The sequence below is a fragment of the Ambystoma mexicanum genome, chromosome 12 (genome assembly GCF_040938575.1).
Source record: "Ambystoma mexicanum isolate Mex_15411 chromosome 12, UKY_AmexF1_1, whole genome shotgun sequence".
Taxonomy (NCBI): domain Eukaryota; kingdom Metazoa; phylum Chordata; class Amphibia; order Caudata; family Ambystomatidae; genus Ambystoma; species Ambystoma mexicanum.
The window spans coordinates 1,050,441,169-1,050,465,260 of NC_090936.1; the positions used below are offsets into that span (position 1 = coordinate 1,050,441,169).

The window sequence follows — 24,092 nt, forward strand, 5'->3', positions numbered from 1 at the left end:
TGCAACTGAAGAAACCCTTAGATCAGGGGATGAGACAGAACTCACTCCTTACATTCACCGCTGGAAGCTGCACCAACCACATCATGCACTTTAAAACTGTTTTGAGTCTTGACTGTGGTACCACTCTGAAGGAAATAGCCACATGCAGCTTCACTAGACCAAACAACTCACTTGCAAGTGCAGGCTTTGTTTTGAGTAGTTTTGGCATGCATCAAATCATCAAAGGCACGTTTTAAGTAAGAGCTTTGGAGAGGGGGAGCTTTGTTTTTAATTGCCCCACCGAAGATGCACACGAAGGGCGTTGTTTTCTCTGAAATGGTCCCATGTCATGTTTAGCCTGAGACCGGACATTCTTACACACCCTGCCCTGTTAGACCCCCTTTAACAACTGTGGCCTGGGTTAATTACAACACGTTGGCTCATCTGCCCACCTGCTGTCATTTGATGGATTGGATGAAAGGAGAGGGCTTAATAACCACCACCTACAATAAACATGAATCAAAAAATAAGGTTGGCAGCAGAGGGAGAATACGTGAGGAGGTGTGTTAAGATGGATTTCTGAACTCTGACCTGGTGGGCAGAGGTTCAGAAGGCGAACAGGGTAACCTTCTGGACAAGCTAGATCAATCAAGGTAGCATTGGCGAAGGTCAAGACCTTCTCAGGAGGGTGATCAAAAGCCCACAATGAGCACACAGTAAACACCACAAATTACTCTTAGTCAGGTGTATGTATCAAAAATACCTATACATTTATTAAAGGCCTTTTAAATCAAACACAAAGTAAATCTCAGCAGTATTAACAAAACTAATACAACACTAACTATGAAACATATATACAGTAACTGTGGCCTAAAAGAATATTACACAAGTAGAGATCCACAACCGGCAAAGAAAGGGGTCACACAGTGCAAATATATCTCAGTCAATCCTTCAACAATTCAAACCCTGACTAATAGGCAGTGCAGTCCCTAAGAAGTGTGGAGACTTGCGCTCAAAAGAACATCCAGTGCCGCAGCACTCGATTGTGTGGTTAAGTTCAAAACAAGTCTTCTTCAGAGGGCTGTGCAGGCTCAGGAAGGTGGGTGATATGATCAAGAATAACTTCCCACTATTCAAGGAGGGTCTCCCCTAGAGGGCAGAACAGGTTCCAAGAATTGGGACTAGCTTGGTAGCACAGGCTACCTCGACAAAGGAGAGTGGGCCTCAGTGGACAGTCGTGCGTAAAGGTCTATGGATGCACCAGGGGCCACCGGTAAGTGAGGCAAGTACTTACCAACCCTCGGCGCACTCCGGTCCAAACTTCGCCAGTCAAGTCCAGTTCGTTCACAGGTTCAAATCCTGCAGTTGAGCAGCGCTGCGGCTATCAGGGGCTGCATTCCAGAATTGATACAGTGGCGGGATAGTAGCGATTTCTCTGCTCCTGGTGAAGGGATCAGGCCAGTTCCACTGCAGAGAGTCTTAGGGCACAGGGAGGCACAGCAGCAAGGCACCTACAAAGATCGTCACCACAGCTGGGCGACTCAGTTACCGCGTATGCTCTGGTTCTGGCGTACTCTCCTAATTCCAGACCTAGGAATGTTAGGTGTACGAAACTCGGCAAGATAGTGCCTTATACCAGAGCAAAGTCTCTAAAGGCTCACGTCAAAACTCGAGACGGTGGCGGTTCCAGGGCAAAGGTCTCGTACGAGCTGGTCAGTTCACTGGGCGGTCCAGGAACACTTCTGAGTGGTCTTGTTTGCAGGCTAAGCAGTAGGTGCCAAGAAAAGTTAGTCCCACTATTCCAATGGGTCGAAGCGCCCTTGCAGGCCTTCTGTGAGCAATGCGAAACAGGGGCTCCGACGGGACAACAATGGGGTCTGGGTGCCAAACCTTCCAGAGGGCCACCAGCGGTTCCACGGATCTGCTTCAGCGGTTCAGGATACTTGGCTCCTCTACTAAGTTTGGTGTGATCGACCTGGAATGGGTGTAAGGTGCCTTCTCTTATCCAAAATCTCCTTCACGCCAAAACCAAGAGAAACCAATAAGACATCTGCTCACATTCAACCATCCCTGACATGTACCAATCACGGACCTTGGTGGTCCCAGTCATCCCAGCACACCAGACATCCTGGCACCAAGGATGTGTGTTGGAACTAGACAGCTCCAGTCTGCATCCTGGGCGCACACACACAAAGGGCATGCAGAAGCCTGTGAAAGCTTCGGTTTGTTCTGGGGTCTGCATGTCCAAATAAGGAATTTCTTGGGTCTGCTCGACCTGGGGAAGGCAAAGGGACAAGATGGCCAAAGGACAGAACAAAGGACCTCGTGGCATGGCCATTTTGGGCACTGGCCACCGTCCTGGGCCAAACGCAGTAAATGCGGTTTGGACCATAGAAAAGAGTAAAAAATGCTTTAAAAGTAACTGCTGCCACCAGCTCTGTCCTGGGCACACTTGTACATTCACAAAGAATCCTTCAAGGGTGTGTAGGGCCTTAAAAATGTAAAAAGGACCCCAGCATACTGTACTGTAAGGTTCATTGTGTACTGATAAAATGTTCCTAAGAAATAACAACAAAGTGAAAGACTAAAGGAAACAAAGGCTCCCAGGACTGACTGTCTGAAGGGCATGTCAGTTGTCCCATAACAAAATGAGCAAAAGCCCAGTGGTGGAGGGTGTCCAGACATTTGGTCGACCGAAAAATGGTCGAAAGACATTTGGTCGACGCAATTTCGTCGAAAACGAAATGGTCGAATTTTTTTTTTTATTATATATTTATTTTTCGGGTTTTCGTTTTTAAAAAAAAGGGCTTTTTAGAAAAAAAGGGGGTTGGGGGGAACCCCCCCCAAAAAGAAAAAAGGGTGAAAATGAAAAAATAAAAAAATTCGACCATTTGGTTTTCGACCAAATTGGTTCGACCATTTGTCAGGTCGACCAATTTTTTTCGACCAAATGTCTGGTAACCCCAGTGGAGTACAGCAGAAGGCTGGGCTCCACTGGTAAAAGTCAGGCTAGGGTGGTCAGACAACAGCAAACAGTTGGGGGGGTTCACAACTGGAAGAAAATTACCCATAAATGGAAACCTTTCCTAACAAGGTGGCAGCTGGATTGGGAATGGCTGGCATGAATGATGAACATGTATAAGTATATATATATATATGTATATACATATATATATATAATCAAAAATAAAAAGGTTGAGCTGCACCCTGCTCATGCTGTGTCCAAAATAGAGAATCTGCTTTCCACAGTTAACAATTATAAATCCTTTATTTCAAACATGACTGCTCTAGGATACTTTTCACTCTAAATCAGGCCTTCTTCACAGACAAAACAGATAGGGCCTCATTAGGACCCAGGCGGACTTCGCGGTGCTAAATGCACCGCGAAGCATGGCGGAAAGCCGCCGATAGCGCCATGGGGGTTGGCGGATTTACCGCCCCATTCCGACCTCGGCGGAGCGGTAAATCCCCAATCCCCATTCTGCCCTTCCCCATTCCCATTTTTGCCCCATAGGGTATAATGGGAGTGGGGAAGGAGTTAATTACGCCACCGTAAAATACGGTGGCGTAATTAACAACGAGGTCCCGTAGCGCCATGGTTTTCTCCGCCTGGTAAAACCAGGCGGAAAAGGCCGCCATGGCGCTACGGGAACTCGTAGTATGGCGGAGAGGTACGCCATGCACTACGCTGGCGTAACACCCTCTCCGCCAGGGTCCTAATGAGGCCCATAGTGTTTCTGGTGCACAAAGTCACCACCGCCCTCAAATTGCTCAAAACCCTCAAGCATCGCCTAGAGCGAGCCTTGAGGACCATCCCCAAACCCCTTAGTAAAACGGCCCTTGAAAGACTGAACAGGGCATACAAGTATGAGAATCAAGAAAGCTAAAAAAAACATTATGGTAACAGAATCATGAACTCCAAAAACCCATGCAGGGAACTCCACAAAATCCTAGGGGAATTAAATTCTCCCAGCTGTTCAACCTCCCCCTCCCCGAACTCACTGGTTCTCTGCGATGAGCTCTCAAACCACTTTCATAACGGGGCACTTGAAAGACACCACAGCATAACCTCAAAACTAGTTCTGATCCCGTCACCGACATCTGGACACCCCTCATACTCTAAAACCCTCCCCTCCCACCCAACCCACTTTCTCGTCCGTCACCCCCATTTCTGCAATGGATTTCAGCAACCTACTAGCACTTAGCCTATCCTCAGAAAGTCAACCTCTTTGCCGTTCCTTCTGTTCACCTTGGTACCAGCGGGACCCAAATCTCCCCTATCAAATGCCCAAACTTCTCCAAAATGTTCTTCAACTCCCATATCCTACTGACTAGATCCACAAACAAGAAATTATCAAAATAATGCTATACCGACTGCCCCTAGATTGGAGAAAAAAACTGTAAGAAAGGCCTTAAACACTTGAAAAGCATTCACAGCACTGAGCATCACTCAGGCTGCAGCGTGCCCACAAATAACATTCTACGGAAAATGCATTTCCAGGAACCAGAAATCCTCAGAGCTCTGAGAAATCTGCCTCTTACCTTCTGCACGTTTGAAGCCCCCCAATGGTGCAGGTGAGTTTAGGGTGTCACGGGTGTCTGGTGTACTCAGTCCTTCTTTCTAGGGTAGGGTTTGGGGTGTAACACTTAATATTTTGGGAACAGGGTTAACTTCAGAGAACGTGTTTGGGATGGGACAGGGGAACTTGCGTGGGGGCATTTAACTTCTTTACACAATCTAATGAGGCTATTCTGGTGCAGCTTCAAAGTTGTGGTCTGAAACCAGACTCTTAAGGACTGCTTTAAGAATGAGCTGTCGCCTCCCCGCCCACCCTTTCAATCATTCCCCTGTCAATGTTCCATTGGCAGCAGCCAGTGAATTGGCTTAAAAGGTAGTGAGATGTGGTTGAATTTTGGGAACGCTAGGGATTGACAGGCAGTCTGATGTTGTAATCACTGCATTTCTTACTTTCCTTCATTCAGTGGTAAATGTATGTTAGGAAGTAGGCGGTGAAAATTCACCCATGTTGCCCCCAATTTTGAATGATTGTTCCAAGAATGTACTTATTGTGCCTTCATACCAGCACATGCACATGCAGTGAATGAATGTGCTTTAGGGCGGGAGGTATGGGTTGCAGGCCAGAGGCATGGGATGAAGGAGGGTGGCAGGCAGGGGAGGACGTAAAGCCAGGAGGGAAGCAAAGGGGTGCGAGAATTGGAGGGCAAGAGAAGTGAACCTGGGCAGGATTTAAGTTATTCAGACTGATATTGCACTCGTTGTTTGTCCCTCGATCATTGACAATCTTCTTTGTGAGATCATGAACTTATCTAAAACCTAGCCTTTTACCCCATACATGTTTAAAACATGCTTTAAATGCACCAGAGATCGAAGTGGGCGGGAGCGGTCGGGAGCGGTGCTCCCATACTTTTTATTATTAAGTTTCACAGTTCCCATACTTTTATTTTAAAAACAAACCGTTCTGGAATGGTTTAGTTGTAAAATAAACGTTTTGGAAGAAGTTGGAGCTTGCACTTCAGTGCACTGCACTGCACATTCCCATAAACAGCAGGTGTGTTTGTTTGGGTGTTTGGATTGTGTGTGGGAGGGGGCGCAGAGATGGGGTTTGTGGGGAGCAGGGCAGACCAGCAGGGAACATAGTTCCACTATTTCTTTTTGTACACTTCGACCACTGAAATGCACTCATTTTGACTAACTTTATTCAACATTTTCTTATGGGGCCACTTTGAAAAAATGTTCTGGGGCCACTTTGAAAAAATGTTCCAGGGCCACATTTGGTTCCCAGTCCAGCCCTGACTGTGGCGAAAAGCATTAGCAGGATACAGTTGTGAGACCCACGCCCTGGACCCTAAGGAGAGAAACATGTGTGGCTGTGGAAAAGGCAGTAGCAAATACCGTTGGGAGGCACTGCAGGAATACATGCAACGTGGAGGAAAGAAACAACGACCCAGAGGCCCTGTGGGAAGACAAATGCAATGTGTATCAACAACAGCAAGATTTAGATGACTGCACCACAATCCAGAAGCACTGAGAATAAAAATGTAATGTGGAACAAACACAAGCAAGGTTGAATGTGAACCCAGCCCAAAGGCACTGTGGTAAGAAATGTAATGTGGAACAAGGCAACATCAAGAATCAGGTGAGGGCCCACTCCAGACGCACTGAGAATAATAATGCAGTTTGCAACTCTCCATTAATTACTTGTAAGGCAACTTCCAAAAACTATTATTGATTGTGAACTATGACATTCTTTAAATCTTAGGTTCAACTCCTTTTTTAACACAGGTTCAAATTCTTTCTAACTCAATGACACTGCTGTTCCAGAAAATAGAAATATAGAGAAATCATCTATATAGTTCAGCCACACATGCGCGCGCGCAAGCACGCATGCACACGCGCACACACACGTATATACATATATATATATATATATACATAGAGAGAGAGACAGACAGACGGACAGACAGACAAACAGACATTAAAAGAGTTTTCAACAACATAGATGTAGGGGAGTGAGAGCACTGAGAGGTACATGTGAAGAGGATGCAATTACCTCAGGGCACATATGCAGTTACCTCAAAAACACATATGTGAAAGAGTAAGATGAAGATTAGAGACACAAAAGTGAGAAAGAGACTTCAGAGGGATGAGCGAGGAAGCTACTTCAGAGATACAGAGATGAGAACTGAAGCTCAGAGAGAGAGAGAACAGACAATGTGAGACAAAGATTTTAGAGGATGTGGCCAGTTTGAGAACAAAGAGCTGGGAGCAAATGGGATTCAAATTTGGATGAGAGATAAGCCACACAATAGGGAACGCATTGCTGACATAGTATGGCGTGTGTGGTCACACACAAACAAACACAATAACACATGCACACTAAAAATTAAAAATAACTTCCATTCAAACACAGACGTATGTACTTGTGCATAGGGTAAGGGACACATATTTAATTGCCCCAGGACTATGCTTCTAGATATTAAGTAAGGTATCTACCGTGTTTGATCAAGAATTAGTTAGAGATCATCACCAAGGACAGTACTCTGTGTGCTTGCACCTGTAAATGACCAGGGAGAATATCAGTAGAATACCAGTAGCATAGCACAGACCATGAGCCAGCTTTTGTACATAGGTGGTTAGGCTGGAGGTTGCAACTTTGTTGCAGTGACTGCATGTGTATGCAAGGATGTTTGAGAAGAGTGCATGTACTTACTCAAGTACCAAAAGTACAGTAGATTGAGATACTGGTGAAAGAGATGTGTGGAGACACTGATAGTACACAGAGAGGCACCTAGTATCATGCATTATTTGTGTCCGTATGGCTGATATAAGGAAAAACTAGGAGAATCACACCAATGCTAAATTAAGGTCGTGTCTTTACAATTGTTCTGTGCATATGCAATGAAGTACCTTTAACAGGGGCGTGTGAGATCATGTTCAGCCCACTGGACACCTTCATGCACATGACAAGAGTAGACATACCGTTCAATGACACACTTCTAGCCTGATACTTCTGTAGTAATTAGAAGGGCATCCTGTTTACTTATTTATATATATTTCTTATTTGTTGATAGCCCCCAGACCCAGCGGTATCACGGTGCTAGTGAAGGTTACGTAACAATGAATGCATTGCGACACAGAGGTTACAATGTAGTGACAGAGAAGGTAAGGTTTTCGTTACAGGCAGTACATTTCAGGTGTAAATTGACAATAACTTAGGCATACTTGTTAAACAAAGCAGTTTTGACTTTTTTGCAAAAGATTAGGTAGGAGGGTTCTTCTTGGATGCAGGACGGGAGCTTGCTCTAGAGAGTGGGAGCAATAATGGTGAAGCTCGTTCCGCCAGCTCTTTTTCTGTTGAATCTAGGGGTAATTAATGAGGTGGAGGAGGAGGATCGCAGATTGCGTGGGTTGGATGTTTTTGAGATGCGATGGGTGAGATGTGGGGGGCAGTGCTGTGGAGGCAGTGATGAGTAATGGATAGGATTTTGAGCTCAATGCGCGCATTAGTTGGTAGCCAATGGGCTTTGAGTCTCACTAGGGAGATGTGATCAGATCATTTCATGCCCCACACCGCCCTGAGGGCATTGTTTGGATAAATTGTAATTTATTGAGGTTTTTGGTGGTGGTTCCTGCAAGGATGACATTGTAGTAATCTAATTTACTGCCAATAATGACCCTGGCCAGCGTGAGGCAGTTGTTGGGGGTAAAGAATTTTCTGGATAGGTTGATGAGTGTGATAGAATAGGCAGCGGATGAGGCAACATCCTTGACATGTGTATGCATGTTTAGCTCTGAATTGCGCTTTTACGTGGCGTCAAGACCCTCGCCCAAAACCCCTTCTGGCAAACCCATTGGTCAGGTGGAGTCAGGACTCGGGCCTCTAGAGCCAGGCATCCTTTTCCAAAGCCCTCTTGGGGCCACCCCTGGCGCCTATGGCGCCAGGCTCATACACCATGAGAAACATGTGCTTGGGAACTACTTATTGAGTTGCCAGCCAACATGGAGGCATCCACATAGCTTGGTTCCCAGGAACCAAGCTATGCGGTCTAATGTTTTGGGTGTGGTAGCCTAGGGACTACTTTACCTGGACTATTTTGTTGGGGCTATTTAAACCACACCCGAGCAAGACAATACGCTTCGCGTTACTTTGCAGCTTGCAGCGTGACGCTCACCGTGTCCAGCTATTCCCTCGAACCTCGGAGAAGCAGAACCTGCAAGGAGACAAAAGGAACATCATTAGCAGCAGCATCTTACCTGCAGTCTTCATCTTTAACCACTCGCAGCTTCTGAGAACAGCTTCCTTGAATCAGAACGCCTCCCATACAGCACGACCTGAAAGAGGAAGGTAGAGGCAACATTAAAGAAAGCAGTAGAGACATTTGTAAATTACGAACTGCTCAAAAGACTTACCTGGCTGGTCACCTCAAGGCTGGCACCATTCCGGACATTCTACTCGCGCTGAAGAACACCGCGACCTACAAGGAAGGAAAACACAGGTTAGCAAAGGCAAGACTTTGCAGCGCTGCGCATAGCACTTACTTACCGCATCATAGCGCTCTTAATGCGCCATCATTTACCAGCGGGGCTCAACCGGCCATTTTGCCACGCTGAAGCTCCGCATACCTAAGGGAGGAAAAAGAGACATTCTAAATAATGAAATGCATGCAGGATAGCAACAAAACTAAGGAACAGCAATAAGACCTACCTGAACAATATCAAACGGGCCGGCGTCAGTGAAGTAACTGGACCGCACACGCCCAAGAAAGACAACGCGCCCCTGCAAAGAAGGCAGGATGGAGAGCACGCCTAATTCTACCACCAGGTGAGGAGAGGACCCAGAGGGGCTGAAATCATACGGTGGTGGATGGAGGATACTTCCCCCGGTCGGTCAGTCCTGAACACAGTCCTCCTGTATTTTCAGGCAGAACTTTCCCCGCAGACCACATATGGGCAGAGCTGCGAAGCATACCAGCGAGTAACCCGGCTGGGTGGCATCCCTGTGGATACCAGGTGAGCGTTACACGTGGGTTGATACAGGCATGCTGTTCTCGTTGATGTGAAAGCAGGCAAAAGCAGGGTCAAGGTGTTTGAGATGGTGCAGAGAACCGACAATGAGGAGCTCTGTCTTGTCATCATTCAGGCAGAGATGGTGGTTAGCCATCCAGGCCTGGAAGATGCTGCAGACACGGTTGATATTAGCAGAGTAAAGTACATGGATACCGATGAGTTTCAGGAGGACCTGCCTATCATTGGCAAAGTTTGTGTACAGGATGTTTAGGCTCTCCAGATGGTCAAAAAGTGGCTTGGTGTGCATATAGTACAGTGTAGGTGAGAGACAAGATCCTTGTGGGACCCCATAGGAGATGGGGATAGGGTCTGCTGCTTCAGCTCCAGGGAAGAACCTGGAGGATCGTTCACTCAGGAAGGACTTGATCTAGTTGTCCGCTTCGATGGAGAGGTTAAAAGTGACAGTGAAGTGATGACATAGGATATCGTGGTCGACCAGATCGAAGGCCGCGGAGAGGATAAGTAGGTGGAGGATGGCAAGATCCCCAGCATCACAGATATGATCAAGCTGGCTCTTTAGGTCAAGGAGGGCTGATTCTGTGCTGTGTCTGGAGCTGAACTAGGCTTGGCGAGTGCTAAGTAAATTGTGTGCTTGTTTCCATGCAATGTGGATTAACCCTTCTAATAAGCTGTTATCATTTCTAGTTCTAGTTTATAGGTGTCTCAAAGTGACACCTGTTGTGGCAAAACTATTGACCCGAGTACATTGTTAGAGGCGAGATGCATATGAGCAGGCATACACATCCTGTTGGTGTTGTTTGGAATATATAAAGCAGTGTGGCCATGTGTGGATGCATTCTTTCCCACCGTATTGAGAAGCATTTAACACTCAAACGTATTTGTTTTGTCAAGCTCATTAATATTTATTATATTTATCTTAACATAGACCATAATGTGTTGTTTCGGAATACACACACACACATGCACACACATACACTGCCTCCAGCACTGTGCCGAGCACTTTTAGAGTAATCATGTAGCTCTCAACTAGTTGGTTTATTTTTTTTATAAAAAAGAGTATTAGGGTTGACTAGAACACCACAAGTGGGAACGAGGATGATACAAGTAGATGTATGGCGATTAACCTTCACTTTCTATGGGCCTTAATTTCCTGTCTCTCCCTTAGTTCAAGGCCTCCGGAGGCAGGTCAAACAGTCACTCACAGGCGCCAGCATTCAACACTGTTAGGTTGTCTGATGTGAGTCAAGCGTCAGATCGAGCATAAACAGATGTACCTTAAGGTGTTCAGCTTTTCCCCTCAAATTCAGTTTCCAACTCGCTTTTCCCAACGTACGACTGGTTTATATGTCAACTCTTTTTGACCATTTCGCTTAAATGTCCCTTAACCACCACCAACTCCTTTCCCTCTTTCCTTGGAAGTTCCTCCTCATCATATGGCTTTTGATGTTCCTTCTCTTTGTTCTCTTCATCCTCTTTCCATTCCGTTCCAAACTCATGTCTTGTCCTCTCCTTTTTCTCTCTCTCTCTCTGTATCTCTCTCTCTCTCTCTCTCTCTTCTCCGCCTCTCTCTCTATCTGCAGCTGACCTCTCACACATCGGCACATCAATGTTATATAAGCATTGGTCACCATTTTGAAAACATGCTGCGTTCTTCCCTGCAGCTTGCCACCCAACCAGTCTGGGTCAGTGGGGATTTAACTCCTCCTTCAGTTTGAAGAGGGTTTTTTTTTCCACAAGCAGCATATGTGCACCGATTCCTTGCTTAGGAATATGCGGCTTGTGGAGACCCGTGGTCGCTGATCCATGACCAGCAATTCTGAACTCTTCATGCCCCTCCTTTTTAAATATGACTCATATGTCTGAGTGAACAATATGGCTGATGGGGCGAGTTGAGCCAATAGGCCCATAGTGGAGGTCTTGGAGCATATTGAGCCACCATACACAGGAGGCTGTGGATGGGACAGCAACCCTGGGGCATCCCCCATATACAGCCTCCGGAGCTAGCATCTCAGAGCAGGGGATGCACCAGGGGCGTAGGAAACCCATAAAGTCTGGGGGGTACAGGGGACACCTTGGGGACTTGGGCGGGGAGAGGCAGGAATTGTCTGCTCGTAGATACTCCTTTACATCTTTCCCCCATCACTGACATATGCAGTAGATTGTACAGGAGCTTACCCAAATATATGGAAATACTTTGGTCTTAATAATATTCCCTCCACGGGCCTTGTTTTTCTCTTCCACCTCAGTTGGTGTGATGATCCGTTTAACTTCTTGTGTTTCTCCAGGTCTCCCAGCGATGGACCTTTAGAGAGATCTTTTATAATACTCTCTCCTGCACTTTAAGTGCAGATGCTTTATGGAGTTTCGCCAACCCATCCTATCCTATTCCACTTAAACCCTCAATGATGGAACATGAGTGTGCCCCTTTACAGCAGTGTGTGGGCTGCAATCATATCTCAGCACCAGGGTATTCACTGGATTTACATGGATAGCGGAACAAGTGCTGATGTGAATCTCGAGGCTCTGCTTTATTTTTTTCTGGGTCACCCAAATGGCTTATGGTGGCCTCTATTAAAACCTATCTAAAACTCATTATTCAGCTTGTGGTGGGTACCAGAAATTCAGTTGCATTCCTATTTTAAAACAAGCGTTGGCAACGCCAACCGTTTGGGTTTTAATGTAGGCATGGAAAAGGCATTTGACAGGCACCGCCATAGTGGTAGTAGGTACCCTCTGATGGTGGCAGCTGCAAAATGGTGCAAGTACCTGGACATTTAATGTTAGTGCCTGGCAAATGCCCAATACATATACACAAGCAAACACTTGCCATTGCTGTTTTTTAGCAGGACTTCAGTGAAGGAAATGCAAAGTGCTAATAGAGTGGCTGGATAAGACATTTGTATTACACCAGTAGTATGTTCCCAGCTCCAATAAAACATTTTTTAAATTTTTTTCATTGTAACAGTTTATATAGTTTATTACTAACCTTTATTACAGCGATCCACACCCATTACTCTCATTCTTCACATTTAGTCACAATAATAATCATTATCAGTCAGTCATGCTGATTGGATTCGCACAGATACATTCAGCCTTGTTTAAGCGATTTCTTTCCGATTTTAGTTCATAATTTTGTCAAGAAAATGTATGACTGAGCAGGTTAGATGCACTGAGCTCCCGCTCAAAATATGCAACCACCATTCGTCCATATTGTCGTCCATTGGTGCAAATTTGCCAAGATGAAGGGTCCTTTAGTCCTTAAGTAATGGACATTCTGTTATTAGATGTTTCATAGATTCAGTTTTAACCAAACAGTATCTGCAGGCATCGTCCTTTGGTTCCTGATCGTGTCTCATCACGAGCATTTCCTTTGATTTATATGTGTTTACACGCAGTCGAAGGAAACCATTGCAGTGATATCGTGACGGAAATTGTTCTAGGTAAATTGGCATTTTTTTACAATTTATTCATTGTTGGGCCTAAATCTGGAGCTGTAGATAATCTTTCGTACCTGGACAGATTTTGAATCCAAGACCACTGCTTCAACTTTCTTTTCGCAATTTGGGGCTGGGCCAACTGGGTGTCCATCAATATGTCAGCTGCTTGCAAGATCACCTTCAGCCTTTGATTCCATGACATTAGTATTCCAGCATATGGACGGATGTCATTTGGCGCTAATATTTCATATGCTTGTTCAGGGTTTGACATGGTCATCTTCCTTAATAGCGCCATCGATTTCCACATCACGGTTCCATAAAGCTCATCAAGTGCTAGTTTGTGTCTGATTATGGTCATTGATATATATTTTGGCAGCCTCAGTACTCGTTTCCAAAAGGTACCTTCTAGCTGAGACCAAATTCTATAGTCTATGTTCCATCCTGCTTCCGCCCCAAATGTGATAGCAGGAATTACTTTTTGTAGATAAAAAGTGCGTACCAGATTTAGGGTAAATTTGCCATATAAAGTATGGATTCTGGTGCATTGCAATGCAAATGTTCTCATACGCCGGGATAGGTCTTGAACCCAGCTCCATTCCCATATCGATTTGTTAATAATTACCCCTAAGTATCGAATTTCAACAATTTCCTCAATTGTCAATCATCCAGCTGAAGGTTTTGTTTTTTCTTCCTTTTGATGGGCCCATCTTCATAATTTTTGTTTTTTTACATTTACTCTTAGTTCGTTCTCCTCCATATAGGTTTGCAGTTTTATGAGAAGTCGTTGTAATCCTATTTGAGTAGAGTCGATTAAGACTAAATCATCAGCATATGTTGCACAGCTAATATGGTGTCCATTGATTTTTGGAGGAAAGCACTTCACGTTAGTTAGGGCAGTAGGCACATCGGCAATAAACACCTTAAATAGGGAGGCAGCGAGGGGGCATCCCTGTTTCACCCCTTTATGCGTGTCAATTGCCTCTGATAAGTCCCCCTTTTCATTTATCCTATTTCGGATTGATGTCTTTGAGTGAAGTGCTTTTATCGACTGCAGTAGATTTTCTGGGCAGGCCCAGTTTTCTAATTTTTGCCATAACATCTCGCGGTTTATTGTATCGAAAGCTTGGTGCATATCGATAAAAGCCAAAAAAAGATTTGACCTCTTTTCCAAAGCTTCCAATTTCAACAGGTTTACCAGCGTCAAGTTGATCTCTGTTCCGACTCCCTTTGCGAAGCCTGTCTGACGACAGTCCGAGATTCTGTTTTTGTTTGCCCATGCCGTTAGTTTTTGCTGCAAAAAAGTGGCAAATATTTTGCCAATTGTATCGAGGAGGGCAATCGGGCGATAGTTGGCCAGATCTGCCCGATTGCCCTTCTTAAAAACCGGGACAATTATAGCCGCAGTCCATGATGGTGGTATTGACCCTTGGTCAGCGATTCTAGAAAATAACTTTGCAATAGATGTGGACCACTCTTGTTTGTGTGCTTTCAGCATCACATTTGTTATGCCGTCTGGCCCGGCAGCTCTCGAGTTTTTTAACTTTGCTATAACATGAATTATATCTTCTACGGTCTCCCGTATATCCGAGCTTGTAGCAGCCTCCACTGTTGTAGTTAGGGTTGTGGGTGTTATCATGGAAAAACACCTCCTTGAAGTGTTTTATCCAATCACCCTCAGCGACCCCATTTGCCATCATGTCACTTTGGTTTCCAAACCTCCTGTGCAGGATATACCATATCTCTCTTGAATTATTTGTTTTTAAGTTATTAACTACACAAGTAGTATGATATGATATGGCATTTATAACAGGCCTATACAAAAGTGTTTCAAGGCGCGACGAGGCAAGGGAGGGGGAACAGAGGGAAGACAGACAACAATCCTACTAGGCCAGGTGTCATTCAGTTCGCGCAAGTGCATGGGAAGGGGAAGGAGGAAAGTGCGGAGGGGGTGGGAGGAGGGGACAGTGCAGTACATGGGATAATAAGATAAATAAACAAAGTAAAAGTAAGGCCAGCAGGTGGCAAATGCAAGGGTAAGTGCAGACAACAGGTGTCAAGTGCTGGTAGTGGGACTGTAGGGATACAGAAAACAGTCCCCAAGGGCGGGGGTTGCCAGGAAGGCAGTGCAGGAGTGCGACTGGTGGGGGAGGTGGCCTGGGTCCAAGATCAGAGAGTGGCCAGGTAACCAGTGCAGTTTCAGTATCAGCCAGGAAGTCAGCAGGGGAGAGGAGGAGAAAAAGCAGAAGCAAAGAGAAAGGTTTTGAGGTGCTTCCGGAACCGGAGGTGATTCTCCTCAAGTTTCAGGGAGGCAGAGAGGCTGTTCCAGAGGGAGGCCCCAGCCGAAGAAAGAGATCTACCAACTCGTTGCTTGGAGGAGCATCTCATCCTGAGGGAGTTGGAGGCGGATGAGCGAAGAGCTTGAGAAGGAAGATATTTAGGAAGAGAGAGTTGAAGGTATTGAGGCCCCAGACCCCAGAAGGACTTATGGACAATGCAGAGGGTTTTGAACTTAATCCTCACAGCCACTGGGAGCCAATGCAGAGCTATTCAGTCTGGGAGAGATACGATCCCTGGGCTTGATGCCAAGGACAAGTCTCGCAGTCCTGTTCTGGATGAGTTGCAGACGGCGGAGAGTAGCAGGCAGATTTAGAAAGAGGCTTTTGCAACAGTCCAGCCTAGAGAGAACCAGAGCTCTGGAGACAGTGAGCTTTTGGGGGAAGGAGAGAAATTGAAGAATACCTCTGAGGAGTTGCAGCTGGTAGTGAGACTTCTTAGAGACGTCAGAGATGTGAGGAGAGAAGGAGAGTGTGGAGTGGAAGATGACGCCGAGTTTTTTGGCCTCACAGGTGGGAGCAGGAAGAGGGCCAAGAGAGGACGGTTAGAGAGTGACAGCAAAGGAGGGAGCGGGTGTGCTGATGAGGCGAATCTCAGTCTTACTGGCATTAAGGCAGAGATCATTGGTGGCACACCACTCCTGAATGGCGGGCAGTCAGTCAGAGATGAGAGAGGGAGAACAGGTGGCTGAGGGTAGCCTGAAGTGAGCTGAGTGTCATCCGCATAGCACCGGAAGTTGGGGCAGAGCGCTGCAATGTGGTGGGCAAGAAGTGCAAGGTATTGGTTGAACAGCCAGGGAGAGAGGTTAGACCCCTGGGGAACACCACATGTAGAGATAGAGATAGAGATAGAGATAGAGATAGAGATAGAGATAGAGACAGAGATAGAGATAGAGATAGAGATAGAGATAGAGATAGAGATAGAGATAGAGGAAGGACCCAAGTTGAACCTGGGAGGGTAAATCAGAGAGGAAAGAAGTCAGCCACGCCAGGGCCTGAACAGTGATCCCCAGGTTATCACAGAGATGGTTGAGCAGGATGGCATGGTTGACTGTGTCCAAGGCAGAAGAGAGATCAAGTAAGATGAGGACACAGGGGGTGTTGGAATCAAGGTTGGAGAGCAGGTCTTCACGGATGTTCAGGAGAGCAGTTTCCGTGCTTCTAGCTGCTCTGAAGCCAGACTGATGATCATGGAGACAACCAGTACATTCAATGTGAGATATCCAGCTTTTCCAAGAGTTTGCCCAGGAAAGGAGTGATGGAGATTGGGCGATAGTTAGCCGGGCAAGACGGGTCGGCAGAGGGTTTCTTAAGAAGAGGGTGCACAAGGGAGTGCTTCAGGGTTGAAGGGAAGACTCCAGTGGCGAAGGAGTGGTTGCAGAAGTCAGCAAGGGCAGGAGCCAGGGAGTCAATGTGGTCCTTGATGACTTTGGAGGAACAGGGATGAACCTGTTTTGATGAGACTTTCATGGATCAGACTTGTCTAGAAACCTTATCTGGGGAGAACAGGGGAAAGGCAGAGAAGGAGGGGGCGAGGTGGCCGAAGAAGGGTCAGAGGAAGAGAAGGGAGTAGAGGGAGGAAGGGGAGAGGAGGCGAGAGAGGACAGGATGTCCTGAGTTTTAGAGATGAAATGAGAAGCCAGTGCTGTGCCGTGCAAACATCCCTAAGTCAATGGCTTTATCTAAACCGGAAGCACATCCTATGCCATTTCTGCCCTACACCACTCTCCCTGTGTTCTGGTCTTTTCTGAACCCCTCTCGCCCCTGCACACACTGGTCACCCCGTGCTGCAAACCATCCCCATCTTTCATCTGCACTCCGTTCTTGTTCCCGTTTCTCCCCTCCCTTGCTCCTCTCTTTTTCTGTCCTCTGCACCCTTTCAACCCTTTTTCACTTTGCATTCCCCCACTCTACTGCACCCCAGTCCTTCACTTCCCATTCCCCCATGGCCAGAACCCCACAACTCGCATCTGTACACTTACTCAGCACTTTCTCCTCAGTCTTCAGAGCACCCTTGATATCCTTGGGCACTTTTCTACAACTATTAGTCATGCTCCATTGTCGTACCTCATTTTGGGGTCTTCTCCAGGTCACTGTCGAGGCAAGGCCCAGCCAGTGCTGTGCACACATGTGTGTATTTATTATTTACACTATAATCCTGCTTTCCACTTGCCGGATGTTGCCCCCCCATACTGGCCTGCACCGCATTGGTCTGAGACCACATGTTTCCCTCACCTGCACTGTATGCAGTGTCAGTATACATACACTCATCGCTCTGTGTTGATGAAGTCCAGGTATGGACCCAGCAGGGGCTTGAGGGGGGAAATTGGGTAATGGGGATTATAAGCCACTTGAACTTCCATAAACTAGTGCACTGTTCTGGATGTGCTAAGGTAACGGAAGGGAAGATCACAACATGCTTCTTCTCACAGCAACAACATTAATACTGCATATACCATAGGGACCCCTGGGAGCTCTGGGAGGCAAACACACAACACAATGGAAAAGAAACTGCAACGGAGCATGGACATGAATGTGCCCTGGCACGCAGGTCCATGGGGGAAAGAGGCCCGCTAACAAGGCCATACAGTACTGTTTCGGGTCATTGTCACCAGGTAAGTAGCACGCTGTAAGTGACTGGCCTGCACTTATTTTCGGGGTGTTGAGCTGTGGGGTCAGGTCTTTGTAGTATTTACACATTAGCCTGCAGTGCTGGTCTAAGTAATTTCTAATTTTTGCATTCATGTAATACAGACTATTCTTTGAAGTCGACATGATTTCCAAACGGTCATCTTCCTATCATGACTTTTTAATTCCCACAACTCGCAGGTGGCGTGGCGGTGCTCTGACCTCACACTACACTTATGGTTCCTAAATCTGAATTCGAGCTCTGCATAGACTAAACAAGCTCCCACCCCGGACCCGGGCCAACCGTTCCCTGCGATGCACACCTCCCCTCAGCCACAGCCACCAGAGTACCGGAGTTGGGTTTAACTGCTTCAAATGAATCCACAGATGTGTGAGCACATCCCTTTGCTCCGGGTACAGTCTGAGGCAAGTTGCATTTCACACCCACTTTTGTGGTCCTCACGAATGCCCTCATTATCAGGAAGACCACACTGCACAATGCACCCCATTATGAGCTTCAACATAAACAAATAGCTTAATTTTCCAAACAATGGTGACCTTCCCAGAATAGCGCTCTGGTTTATGTGCTCCAGGTATGTCACCACAAACCAGTTTGCCTGCGGCGACCTACAAAGCATTCCACCAGCGGGTAAACATCGGTAAATATTGAATCTCTCTGAGCTGGCGCCTTTTTTCTGAAGTCGCGTAGGTTTGCGATGCACTCGTGAGCACATTGCGGAACACAGGAGTCTTGGGTGTTGATTTATCATTTATGTTCTGTAATGGGGCTATGCGAAACGTGAACAGTGCATGCAACACATCAGGGACGTATGTATTTTGCTCATTGTTTAAAAGTTCACATTGCATGCACAGAACAGCCCAATTTAGCACTTGTGTGCTGTTGGGTCACCTGCATGCAATTTGAAACCTTCACAAGGCATGGGGCAAAGCCTGTCTTTTCCTGTTATCATGAAATAAAACGAGGGTTCGACCCTCAGGTTTTTCAATTCATGATGAAACATTAAGAGGCCAGGATTCCCTGATCAGTTTGCAATGCTCTGCACATGTTTAGAAACTGTATAAATATGACGTTGGCACATTCCCCCTAATAAATCCTCCCTATGCCGGCCTGCACTGCACCTGGGAGAGGGGGGCCATTTGACTTACCTTAAGTACGGTAGCTGAGGTCTCAGTAGGTCGAGTCGCAGTCAGAGTCTCACTCTGTCACACACGCTGTCAGTCAGCCACTCTCAGCAGGAACATGCATCGCTGCCTGGCTTCTCCTTCGTTCTGGAAGCTGAGGCTGGGCAGCAGTGCACTGCGCAGGGGCACGTGCAGTTCCCCGGCCTGGGCACATTCCAAATGCACAGGCGTGAGGCACTCATGAGCAAGCAGCAGAAGTTCTTGTTTTAGCCCGCTGCTGCAGACAGTCTGAAGTTAACTTGTACTTTTGCACGCATGACCAGGGATGTCATTTCACCAAAATGCCAGGGGTAGCGGAAGTGACATCACACGACCCTTGACCTCTGATGACATCACAGGAGGTGATGTCATTTGGCCCCACCCCGAAGTGATATTGCGGGAATCGATGGAACTCAACCTTTCACCCCTTGACAAAACAGGAAGTGGCATCACATAGCATTGTTCCTAAGTACACTACGAAAAATATCTTTACGATGTCACTATAATGTGATGTACCTTTCATACAAGAATGGATCGCCATATGTATCGTTAGGATCAGTGTGTATAGACCCATATTACCAAATTACTGTGAATGCAAGCAGACGTCCATGGCCAAATGATAATGAGGTGTTATTATATAGCACTTACCCTTAAGCGCTTTATATAGAAAGAATATACACCCAATATCACCCAACCTGTGTTGGTACTCATTTATCGACCTCAGAAGAATGAAAGGCTGAATTGAGGTGTTTAAGAACAGACTAAATCAGTGACTCACCCCCTGAAGTGTGCCTGAAATGAACCGTTAATGAATCTAGCAATTATTGTATAGAATTCCAGAAAGACACATTATTTGGTTTTCCTATTCTTTCTTATTTAGGGTTAGTGCTGAAAGTGTAAGGCTTGTGGCGCCCCTGTTCTTTTTTTTTTTCTTCTTTTTTTTAGAGGCCTGAACAAGAAAGCCAGCCACTCCAGAAGTAAAGAGCCACATGGTGCTCGCCACAGCCCAGGAGCTTGCATTACAAAAAACAAACAAAAAAACAAAAAAAAAAGGACACTTTTATTTGTTTTCCATTTTTTTTAGGGGTAGCAAGGGAGACCACAGGGGTAGCAAGGGAGACCTCAGAGGTCTCAGTTGCGACATCTGGCGACCCCTAAATGACGTCCCTGCGCATGACATCTGCAGCATGGGACATTATATCCCACCACTTAAAATTGTGGGGGGGATTTATCCCCCCTGTCCTCCCCATGACATATACGCCCATGGGATGGACCCTGGCACCAAGGGTCTCCCTGACCCCCCTCCACCCCCCCCACCCCCGGTCTCCATCAGTGTATTCCTTGTGACCAGGTACAGCACACACAGAATGCTTCAGCACTACAGCTACACACACACCCACGCACACAAACACACTAACCCCAGAAACACAGTGCACATACACTCCCCTTCATCACTGCATAGTCATGTGTGCATGCACACACACGCACACAGCATAATTGAATATGGGATTACTGGACATAATGAGAACTGACTTTACTGTGGTGAGAATGAATATTGGAATGTAGCCTTAATGTGCAAACTAGGCATAATGGAACCTAACGCTGTTGGTGTAACCGGTCATAATAATATTTGGTACAATGAGTTCAGAAGGTAAAGTCGAGCCTGGCATTGATGTCCCGATTGGGCATAACTGAATCTAGATGTGCTTTACTAACTCATCGCCGATCCTGACTTTCTTAGCTGATCAAACATAAAATAATGTGGTACTGCTATAATAACTGGGTAATGGAACCGGGCACTACTATAACTACACATATCTTTTACAATTGTTTCAGTAACTGGGAATTGCATGGCAATTGTTCACTTGCTTAGGTGTTGATGGCAGTACTTGGCAATAGTGTGAGTCCTTCTCTGAAATGTCCATACCAAAACCTTGACATGGTTTGAATACCAATGACCTTGATATGATTACCTGGAATATCATAGCATATGAACACAAGGGCATATAATGTCACTTTCTGACAAATGACAGTGCTTCCTGGTATATGCTTCTTGGGCATATAATAGCAAAGGCTTGCAAATGATGTGAGTTCCTGACGACATGATACCAATGCCTATATATTACCAAAACTATTGCATTTGTCAATGTTTGTTTTTCTTCCTGCTCAATCCCTGCAGGATATTGCGTTGTTGCTGACCTATAGAACTGCAAAATCACAGATGAGGCTTAGAGTTCTGCAGAAACGTACTCATTCTCTAGAAAGGGCCTGTTAAATAGGGGCTTATTGACAAATGACTATCATCTAACCACATCCTTTCCTTACTGTGATGGAAACTCCCTGGCCTTCATACATTTACACTTTTGGGTCACATTGCATGGTTTGTGTATAGTTGATATTAACCTTGGACCCACTTAGACAGCCAATGTTTTCTCTTACAGAACGTGGGAGAGGGGGACTAGGAATATCACCTATGCTTGACCGTGGGCCTAATTAAGGCCTAGCTAGGTGGATTGCATGGCCTAATCCCTGAGGGAAACAAAAGAAATAAACAAACACACAGGCACCAGGGTGGAAAAAAGTCCTTTATTGAATGTACCTGTTTTTTACTTGGATTTACCTCGACTGCAACATCAAGCCTCTCTCCAGGCGCATATGGAACCTATGGGAAGTGGACAATGGACAGGCCTTCCCTAGCCTGGGACAAAGGACTGGCCTTGGAGAAGGGCATGGTGTCCCAGAAGATAAGAACACATTAAGGATGACTGCTCGAGAGAGAGAATGAGTGGGATGTTCTGCAAAATGTTCCCTGGGGGAGGCTGCCTTGAGAAGCTACCCTGAGGCTGCAAGGAATCAGCCCGAGGGCTAGCCCTGGCCTAACTTCCAGGTGCAGTCCAGGTTCACACATGGCCTGAGTATGAGACAGCCCACCCAAGGGCTAGACCGGGTGGACCTATACCAAAGGACCTTTCTCATCCCTCAAGAGGGCGAGGTGTGACCTGAGTGTCCACGACCTACGTTTGGCTCGTCCGGGGGCCAGACCAGGCAAAGAAGAATCCTGGGCTGCGTGTGAGCCGGCGACCTAAGTAAGGGTGGCCACTCAGGCCTTGTCCACCTGAGCAGGGTGGCCCCGACAAGAGATAAACTGTTACCCAGAGGGCATGCAGGAGTTGGGATTGAAAAATCAATTCTGGTCTTTATAAGCCTATTTACAGCAGCCCCACATGTTCCAAATAATTACCAGTAATGTGCATTGCCTTTAGTCTTTGTCTTCCTCATCACAATCCTTTTTTTAGGGTGCCAGCCTCCATGGCAGGAACCCATTTTTAATGTATTCATGTCTCACCCCCTTTGGTGTTATAAACCTCACAGTATCGCACAATTTATCAGTTGCATACTGAAAAGGATCCTGGACTGCTCCATCCCAGGATGGGAGGGTGAGGTGGATCATACGTACCTTGACAAGGAAGAGAAGGACTAAGAGTACTATCATTACAGGTAAATAACCAGAACATTATCTCCATTTCCTTCTTTCTCGTCCCAGTGCTTACTTTTGAGGCATTCCAATGCTAGTGATGGGAAGGGCCAATGATTAGATCGCATCAAGAGGATAAACTCCTCATTTGTAGTCTACGAACTAAGTGTGTAACTAGAGGAGACAGAAGCTTTGGAGCCTTTGGCCTCAAGATCTCGAATGAACTCCCACTGGAAATTAGAAGGTATGAGACTCTTGACATCTTTAGGAAGAAATTGAAAACGTTCCTATTCAAATAAAGGAAGAAACTGATTGAACTAGAATTCTAATATTGTTCGTTTCTTTGGCTGTTTAAGTCTAAATCTAGTTGTCATCTGCGCTCGAATATGGTTCACTCCGTCTGGTGCGCGTGTAAAAATATTTCAAAATCAAAATCAAATCAACCATCCATTATGCTCAACCACCAAATGTCTTCAGGGGAAGACACCCTACCACCTTTAGCTAGAGCCAGTGAAAAGGGAAACAGACCTACCGAGCTGAAATAACAACTGGCACTATTCAATATTAAGCAACATGTACCCACAATTTTAATGGAGAGGTCACCACGAGTATCTACCAACCAGGAACCTACCTATTCCCATGGAAGAATTCCTAATCAGTATAGGCTTAGGCAATCTGAGACACCCTTATTCAGCAAACAACAATATCACATCAAAAACAACTGTGGAAGACGTAATGCCATAAAGAAGGCTGCAAAGAATAAGAGGATGGGCCAAATATTGCCTGTGCACCCTAAAGCCAAGACCCAGTGTAGAGAGGTGGCTTAACATGGTATTTCCTTGAAAGTCCAAGAAGTCATAATAGCCCACCATTGCCCACCTTGTACCGATGGCGAACACTGCAACTGCTCCTGAAACATGCTGAAAGGACTAGGGCCATGTCTTAAAACATCTTTAGAGGCACATCTAGTCAATAATATATGCCCGTGCTGGATGCAACACCAGCCGAGCCACCAGAACTAGGGTTTTTTGGAATAAGAACCACAAATCCAACATATCCCAGGTTGCAGTCCCTATACACATACTATGTCAGACTCATCTGAGTAACCACCTACTTACGCCCTCTGGGGTCTCAAAGTGGATCTAGCAGAGAATCATTGAAGCCCTCATAATTCAGGTAGAAATAGGGTCTATGTAATTTAGCACCCCCCTCCTCTGCATGGCCCCGGGCTCTAGAACCCACAGTCGATAACCAGACAGAAGCATAACGTCCAAAGCCTCTTGTAATGTGAGAGTAAGAGAGGGACAGAGTCATCACTCTGCCCTGTCATCAACCATGCAAGGGACCATTATATTGACATACATGCGTAGTTGTCAGTGACTTTTTTCAAACAAGGAGCACTATGCAACCACGTCTCATGCTCTCACAAGGATGATAGGAGCCACCTGCTCGAGTTAGACAGAAAATCCCCAGAATCCCAACAGCAGATACCCATGAGGCAGGCAATC

General features: G+C 46.1%; 1 protein-coding gene across 2 annotated transcripts in view; it reads right to left on the bottom strand.

Moving 5' to 3' along the window:
- The window catches only part of LOC138514228 (NLR family CARD domain-containing protein 3-like), a 159,130-nt gene that overhangs the window by 85,135 nt on the left and 49,903 nt on the right, over positions 1 to 24,092 (bottom strand). The window lies entirely within an intron of this gene.